Below are 9,810 nucleotides of genomic sequence, written 5' to 3'. Positions count from 1 at the left end.
CCTCTTGTCACGACGATCTTTCAACTTCACCCTGAAATTACTTGAACCTTTCAATAATTCAGACACGTGATTCATCAAGTAAATATACTCAACATCTACTCAAATCATCTGTGAAGTAAGAACATAACGATATCCACTACATGCCTCAGCATTCATTGGACTGCACACATCAAAATGTATTACTTCCAACAAGTTGCTTTCTAGTTCCATTTTACTGAAACCGAGGCTTTCAGTCATCTTGCCCATGTGGTATGATTTGCATGTCTCAAGTGATTCAAAATCAAGTGAGTTCAAACGGTCCATTTGCATGGAGTTTCTTCATGCATATACACCAATAGACATGGTTCGCATGTCTCAAACTTTTCAAAAATGAGTGAACCCAAAGATCCATCAACATGGAGCTTCTTCATGCGTTTTATACCGATATGACTTAAGTGGTAGTGCCACAAGTAGGTGGTACTATCATTACTATCTTATATCTTTTGGCATGAACATGTGTATCACTACGATCGAGATTCAATAAACCATTCATTTTAGGCGTAAGACCATTGAAGGTATTATTCAAATAAACAGAGTAACCATTATTCTCCTTAAATGAATAACCATATTGCGATAGACATAATCCAATCATGTCTATGCTCAACGCAAACACCAATCTCGATGGTAGAGAGAGCGCACGATATTTGATCAACCTTGGAAATACTTCCAACACATATCGTCATCTCACCTTTAGCTAGTCTCCGTTTATTCTGTAGCTTTTATTTCGAGTTACTAACACTTAGCAACCGAACCAGTATCTAATACCATGGTGCTACTAGGAGTACTAGTAAAGTACACATCAACACAATGTATATCCAATATACTTCTATCGACCTTGCCAGCCTTCTCATCTACCAAGTATCTAGGGTAATTCTGCTCCAGTGGCTGTTCCCCTTATTACAGAAGCACTTAGTCTCGGGTTTGGGTTCAACCTTGGGTCTCTTCACTAGAGCCGCAGCTGCATTGTTGTTTCATGAAGTATCCCTTCTTGCCCTTGCCCTTATTGAAACTAGTGGTTTCACCAACCATCAACAATTGATGCTCCTTCTTGATTTCTACTTTTGTGGTGTCAAACATCGCGAATTTCTCAAGGATCATCATATATGTCCCTGATGTATTATACTTCATCACGAAGCTCTAGCAGCTTGGTGGTAATGACTTCGGAGAAACATCACTATCTCATCTGGAAGATCAACTCCCACTCGATTCAAATGATTGTTGTACACAGACAATCTGAGTGCAAGCTCAACAATTGAGCTTTTCTCCCTTAGTTTGCAGGCTAAGAAAATCGTCGGAGGTCTTATACCTCTTGACATGGGCACGAGCCTGAAGTCCCAATTTCAGCCCTCGAAACATCTCATATATATGTCTCGTGACGTTTCAAAAATGTCTTCGGTGCCTCAACTCTAAACCGTTTAACTGAACTATCATCTAGTTATCAAAATGTGTATGTCAGATGTTCGCAACATCCACAGACAACGTTCGAGGTTCAGCACACTGAGCGGTGCATTAAGGACATAAGCCTTCTATGAAGCAATGAGGACAATCCTCAGTTTACGGACCTAGTCCGCATAATTGCTACTATCAACTTTCAACTAAATTTTCTCTAGGAACATATCTAAACAGTAGAACTGAAGCGTGAGCTACGACATAATTTGTGAAGACCTTTTGACTATGTTTAGGATAATTAAGTTCATCTTATGAACTCCCACTCAGATAGACATCCCTCTAGTCATCTAAGTGATTACATGATCCGAGTCAACTAGGCCGTGTCCGATCATCACGTGAGACGGACTAGTCAACGTCGGTGAACATCTTCATGTTGATCGTATCTGCTATACGACTCATGCTCGACCTTTCGGTCTTCTGTGTTCCGAGGCCATGTCTGTACATGCTAGGCTCGTCAAGTTAACCCTAAGTGTTTTGCATGTGTAAAACTGTCTTACACCCGTTGTATGTGAACGTAAGGATCTATCACACCCGATCATCACGTGGTGCTTCGAAACGACGAACTTTAGCAATGGTGCACAGTTAGGGGAGAACACTTCTTGAAATTGTTGTAAGGGATCATCTTATTTACTACCGTCGTTCTAAGCAAATAAGATGTATAAACATGATAAACATCACATGCAATCAAATAATAGTGACATGATATGGCCAATATCATATAGCTCCTTTGATCTCCATCTTGGGGCTCCATGATCATCTTGTCACCGGCATGACACCATGATCTCCATCATCATGATCTCCATCATCGTGTCTTCATGAAGTTGTCACGTCATCTATTACTTCTACTACTATGGCTAACACTTTAGCGATAAAGTAAAGTAATTACATGACGTTTATGTTGACACGCAGGTCATAAATAAATAAAGACAACTCCTGTGGCTCCTGCCGGTTGTCATATTCATCGACATGCAAGTCGTGATTCCTATTACAAGAACATGATCAATCTCATACATCACATATATCATTCATCACATCCTTTTGGCCATATCACATCACATAGCATACCCTGCAAAAACAAGTTAGACGTCCTCTAATTGTTGTTTGCATGTTTTACGTGGCTGCTATGGGTTTCTAGCAAGAACGTTTCTTACCTACGCAAAACCACAACTGATATGCCAATTGCTATTTACCCTTCATAAGGACCCTTTTCATCGAATCCGATCCGACTAAAGTGGGAGAGACAGACACCCGCCAGCCACCTTATGCAACTAGTGCATGTTTGTCGGTGGAACCGGTCTCACGTAAGCATACGTGTAAGGTTGGTCCGGGCCGCTTCATCCCACAATACCATCGAATCAAGATAAGACTAGTAACGGCAAGCATATTGAACAAAATCAACGCCCACAACTACTTTGTGTTCTACTCGTCCATAGAATCTACGCATAGACCTGGCTCATGATGCCACTGTTGGGGAACATAGCAATAATTCAAAATTTTCCTACGTGTCACCAAGATCTATCTATGGAGAGACCAGGAACGAGGGGAAGGAGAGTGCATCTACATACCCTTGTAGATCGCTAAGCGGAAGCGTTCAAGTGAACGGGGTTGATGGAGTCGTACTCGTCGTGATCCAAATCACCGATGACCAAGTGCCGAACGGACGGCACCTCCGCGTTCAACACACGTACAGCCCGGTGACGTCTCCCATGCCTTGATCCAGCAAGGAGAGAGGGAGAGGTTGAGGAAGACTCCATCCAGCAGCAGCACAACGGCGTGGTGGTGATGGAGGAGCGTGGCAATCCTGCAGGGCTTCGCCAAGCACCGCGGGAGAGGAGGAAGGAGAGATGCAGGGCTGCCTCATCTAGAGGAGAGGAACTCGTGTCTTATGCAGCCCCAAAACCTCCACTATATATAGGGGCAAGGGGGAGTGGGAGGCGCCCTAGGGTTTCCCCTAGGGGGGCGGCGGCCAGGGCAGATGGGATCTCCCCTTTGGGTGACTTGGCCCCCAAGCCAGGAGGTGGGAACCCTAGATGGGGCGCCCCAAACCCCCTGGTCATGTGGGATTAGGTGAGGGGGCGCACAGCCCCTTAGTGGGCTGGTTTTCCCCCTTCCCTTGGCCCATGAAGCCCCCCAACACTTGCCGGGGCTCCCGAAACACCTTTCGGTCATGCTGGTCATCACCCGGTACCTCCGGAACACTCCCGGACTCCAAAACCCTTCGTCCAATATATCAATCTTTACCTCCGGTCCATTCCGGAACTCCTCGTGACGTCCGGGATCTCATCCGGGACTCCGAACAACATTCGGTAACCACATACAAGCTTCCTTTATAACCCTAGCGTCATCGAACCTTAAGTGTGTAGACCCTACGGGTTCGGGAGACATGCAGACATGACCGAGACGTTCTTCGGTCAATAACCAACAGCGGGATCTGGATACCCATGTTGGCTCCCACATGTTCCACGATGATCTCATCGGATGAACCACGATGTCAAGGACTTAATCAATCCCGTATACAATTCCCTTTGTCTAGCGGTATTGTACTTGCCCGAGATTCGATCGTCGGTATCCCTATACCTTGTTCAATCTCGTTACCGGCAAGTCTCTTTACTCGTTCCGTAACACATCATCCCGTGATCAACTCCTTGATCACATTGTGCACATTATGATGATGTCCTACCGAGTGGGCCCAGAGATACCTCTCCGTCACAGGAGTGACAAATCCGAGTCTCGATTCGTGCCAACCCAACAGACACTTTCGGAGATACCTGTAGTGCACCTTTATAGTCACCCAGTTACGTTGTGACGTTTGGTACACCCAAAGCATTCCTACGGTATCCGGGAGTTGCACAATCTCATGGTCTAAGGAAATGATACTTGACATTAGAAAAGCTCTAGCATACGAACACCACGATCTTTGTGCTAGGCTTAGGATTGGGTCTTGTCCATCACATCATTCTCCTAATGATGTGATCCCGTTATCAATGACATCCAATGTCCATGGTCAGGAAACCGTAACCATCTATTGATCAACGAGCTAGTCAACTAGAGGCTTACTAGGGACATGGTGTTGTCTATGTATCCAAACATGTATCTGAGTTTCCTATCAATACAATTATAGCATGGATAATAAACGATTATCATGAATAAGGAAATATAATAATAACTAATTTATTATTGCCTCTAAGGCATATTTCCAACAGGTATTCCTCTATCATTATGCCGAGGCAAAGTATTTTGCCACAGAGTGCGGAAATTTTGAAGTTCTCTGCAAAAGAGTGAGTGGGAGGACCGTGCAACTCGACAAGATTGCAGAATCTTCATGATTAGGTCAAAGAAAAGAAACACCAGAAGTAATTCTATAATTTACTACCGCGACTAATACGAAATTATTTACATGAGATATAAAGACTTTGGTCGAACTTGCAGTTGAACTATATAGGTTGGGAAAATTCGTACAGACCTTTGTGGTGTGCAGATGAAATATAGTTGAACAAACAATGAACCAATAATACACAAAGAAGTGTTGATGGGCCCTAACTCCAAAAATTGGCTATATGCCAAAGTTATCTGAGATAGTCTCCATTTACATAATTCAAGTTTAGAACATGATAAACCCTCTAGAAGACTTAAAGTCTGACGAAAAGTAATGGATCTATAAACTGACAAAGATAAAAAATGTTTTATAAAGCTTAAATTGTTACTACTAGCTTATGACAAGATCAAGAATTTAACTATAAGAAAATTGTCTCGTCATAGAAAAACTTAAAGTCAGTTCGGGTTAAACTAGAATGTTAAATATTTCAATTTTGAGATATAATAATGGATGTCAAAATGATTTCCATGAGATGGACATAGAACAAATGTTGTATATGTGAGACGGTCCAAGGTAATTTTTTGATCCAGAAGATGAGTAGGTGTGCAAACTTCAAGAGATCCTATAATGGACTGAAGCAAGCATAATGGAGTTGGAATCTTTCTTCTAATGGAATTATCAAATAATTTGATTTCATCAAGGAAAGCAAAGATGTTTGTATTTACAAGAAAGTAAGTGGGAGCATGATAATATTTGTAAACATTGTGTGTGCATGACTCATTGTTAATTGGAAATTATATACATTTCTTGACAGGAATTAAAACTTTATTGGAACTAGTTTTTTAGTAAAGTACTTAGGCAATAGAGCCTTGGAATTAGGTACAATGATCTATGGAGATAGTAGTGTCTAATCGGGCTTAGCCAAAATATGTATTGACAAGATACTAAAACAGTTTAGTATGAAAAACGTCAAGAAGAGTTTCTTGTCATAGTCACATGGAAGGAGTTTTAGCAAGAATCGGTATCCTGAAATACTGATGAGTGAAATACATGATTTCAATCACACTTGTATTCCAAGGCATGTAAATAATCATATATGTCTAGTACTCCAAGTTAGTTGTGGGCAAGTTACCAAAATGATCAAATTGTGGATAATGGGACAACAGTAGAAATGTCGTTAAGTACTGATGACATGTTTCTCGCATATGGAGAAAATGAAGAAATAATTGTAAGGAGTTACATCAATACATACTCGTTGTAAGTAGTACATCGATAAAATCTTCATCAGTGCTCCAAGCGATTTTTGATTTCAAATCAAATGATTTATGGTGGCGCAATAAGTTGGAATTGATCCAAGAAAGTTACTCTGGTGAATTTTATAACAAAATATTGAGTATATTCTCGCTTTAAAATCACCAAATGGAGGTTGATGAATCAAAAGTTCATTTATGAACTTGCTATGATTTCTAGATGATTGCGCTATTGGAACACTGTTCTTAATAGTGGTTCCACAGCTCAGTCTAAGGAATCAATGGTCCTACTAGTGATTCCATACATAGAAAGTCAGTTTCACACAAATTATGAATTCTTGTGAAAGCATAATAGATGCAAAGAAAAGTAAATAATACACATGGATATAACAAGCAAAGCATGGACAAACACCGGATTACCATTAGTGTTAAGGAAAATATGCTAACTAGATTATTGACTCTAGTGCAAGTGGGAGACTATTGGAAATATGCCCTAGAGGAAATAATATTGTATTATTATAATTCCATGTTTATAATTAAGAGTTTATATTATGTGCTATAACTGCTATGATCCTGGAATATGCGTATCAGTGGAAACCTCATATACACGTGTGGAATGATAAATAGTAAAATTTAATTCCTACTCCCGCCTCTAAGACTAGCTCAAGTGTTGTTTATGATCATGTTTTCTGGATCTTCATATATCGTTAAGTGCAATGATAGTCTTAAAACAACATTGAGATATGACGTTAGAAGAATGATCACATTGAATTGACTCAACATTGTTTGTTACACTTTGAGAAGTTATCATCACAAGTCAATTATTATAACACAGAGAGTTAATATATGCTTTACTTCCTTAGACAATGAGAGTGTTGTAGTCACTTGTTACCGTACGATGAACTTTGGGATTGCTCAAACATCATCTGTAACACGGTGATCATAACAACAACTTACATGTGCATCGGAAAGTTTGATAAGGGACTAGATAGCTCAACAGTGGGATTTGCTCCTTCGACGATGGAGAAATACTCTTAAGGGCCATCTGGGTGTGACGACATCCGCCATCGTCTGGCCAGACACAGGTGACTATGTCACGGGGCTGCCGGAACATGTCAACTAGAAAGAAGAACAAAACCTGTAATAGGGAGACCGGTATAGTGAACATGAGAATGACCCAAGAGGATACTGATACATCTCACCTCGGTTTTTGTAAAGTTTCATGAAGCAAAGGGAATAGCTCATGGTAACCGAAGGTTCACTCGAATGCCATTCGTGTACTCATAGGGATTGATATGGACGTCCATGGTTCTGCTATAGGTCATTGAACGAAAGGGGTTTTATTCATGTCTATGTTTTACCGAACCTATTAGGTCACAAGTTTAAGGTAATGAAGATATGATGAGTGTTAGTAGGACGAGAATAATGAGAATATATTAGTGAAATAGTTTCACTAATATTCGAAATAGTTTCAAGAGAAACCGGAAGCGTTTAGGGGTCACTGGAAGGGTTTCGGAGTTTATCAGGCAATGCCGGGTATTCTCGATAAATAATATAGATGTGGGAAATGTTTCTGTGATGTTAAATTAGTAATAAAAGTCTTTAATAATAATTAGGAAGCTTTTATATTAATTTAATATCAACGGGTCTTAAAAGGCCAAGTGATGGAAGGCTACTTGGGCCGCTTGGGCCCAAAAGGGGTGGCGCCCCCTTCTCCCCATGGAAAGGGATGGGGAGAGGAGGCCGAATTGGAGGGGGACTCCCCCTCCTCTTGGCCAACGCAAAGGGGATAGTTCCTTCTCGCCTTATGACACTCCCTCCCCTCTCCTCCGACCTATATATATTAGAGGTTTTAGTCACTTTTGAATACACAAGTTTTGGAGCCTCCTCTAGTTCTCTATTTCTATTTCTAGTTGGTCCTATTTGATCTAATTAGAGCTAGACCTGGATTCTCTAATCCTCATAATTAGAAACCCAGTGTGGTTCTAATATCTTCCTTCTAATTCTCTCGCGATGATTAGCTCTTGACGGCGAAGCGCTGCCGGATCATGAAGACCGTACATTTGCAATTTGTGGAGAGGTCGTGCTTTTGATCTTCTGTTCAAGTTATTGTTCGTGGGTGATTCGCGGGACCGATCGGACATCTATGGTTCGAGGGACTACAAGTACGATATACACTAACTCATCTTCTTCCGCTGCAAATCGGAGCTGGTAACGATATGATCGAAGAAACCCTTTATTGCATCTTCATAGTGTTACTATGTGATCGTAGGGCGATACTATTTTGTTTTCTACTATGTTTCCCAACATCACCATCGTGGCCACGACTACAGCTCTCAGCCCCCTATGTACTCCGCTGCCACTGCCGCTCTCACCAACAACCGTGAAATGTGGTTCATCATGAATGAATGGGAAGTAGGTTATGTCGGTCAAAATGATTTCAGACAAGGAAAAATATTAATTACACCTCACAAAAAATATTAACAAAGCTGATAGATTACCTTTTTGCCCCTAGCGTGTTGGTACTCCGTGTGTGTTTAAATCAATACTCCGTGAGATTAGTGATGGAGTACCAAATCTTATCAAACACCCGAATGGGAAAAATGGACGGGTTATATTAATTTCTGGATACTGTAAAAGTGCTCTTGGATTAGGGGATGATTGTTAGCTTAATCCAATCATTTTGAGTTTAGCTTGGAGTGTGCTAGTTTATCATGAAAATGTAGCCGTGCGTTCTTGTGTTCGGTTAGGATTGGATTAGTACTGTTGTGGTCAGCGTTGCCGGTTGATTAGTTTAGAAAAGGATCTGCCACACGTCATGTATGAGCACATAGTAACTTCTAACATTTTTAGTGGCAAGCTTCGTTACGCGAGGATGACAACTTTAGGCCCCTCCAAAAAAAAAAATTCTCAAAAGATGACAACTTTAATTCGTAAGGATGACAATTTTTGGGCTTTTGTTTGTTTTTGAAAGAAACTTGCCGCGTGTCACTAGAATTTACCATCCTTGCGTGCCTTGTCGTAGAAAAATGTCAGGGCTGGAGTGCCACACATCCCACGTGTGGCATTTATCATTAGGGTTAGGAAAATGTCTTTGTGCTTAGTAGGCTACGTGTGCAAGTACAATAGGAAAGCTTAGCTTAAGTCGGTTTGGAGTTTCCTTGTGCTAGCTTGCTTGGTCTAGCACGAGTCGGTTTTGTAACTCGTACCTGCGCCTGTACAAGCAAGCAGCGGCAGTCTACGGGTTGTAATCACCAGAGATTTGAGAAACAAAGACAAGAGGCACACACAGAATTACAAAACAGTAAAACAAAGCTAGCTACAGCCAACCACAGCAATTTGACGTTTTCAGCCGTCGAATCTCACATACGAACGCATCAGATTGATTTACCCTCCCGCCGCACGCACCACGACCATTTTAATCTATTACCGCACACATCATCTTCGGCCCAACGTGCCCGGGCCGCTGCTCCGGGGGACGAGCTGAGCGCTCTCTCATCATTTAGACCAAGAAACAGTTAACTGGGCCTTCATTCTAGCCCACTGTGTGTTTCGTTTCCCTTGTGTTCCTTTCCTAAAAAACGGTCACCCCAACAGCAACTCCCAAACCCTCCAGCGGCACGCACGCCGCCTCCACCAGCGGCGGGGGCGCCGGCCGCCAGCTCATCCCGCTGCTCCCCACAAGAAAAAAAGTCAGGCAGAACACCGAGCAATTGCGACAAGGTGGCAGCGGTACCTGCTGGCGATGGCGAGTAA

This window comes from Triticum urartu, chromosome 6A (assembly GCF_056163025.1).
Source record: "Triticum urartu cultivar PI428250 chromosome 6A, HENAU_Tu73, whole genome shotgun sequence".
In the NCBI taxonomy this organism is placed as follows: domain Eukaryota; kingdom Viridiplantae; phylum Streptophyta; class Magnoliopsida; order Poales; family Poaceae; genus Triticum; species Triticum urartu.
Note: the sequence above shows the minus strand (reverse complement) of the source record.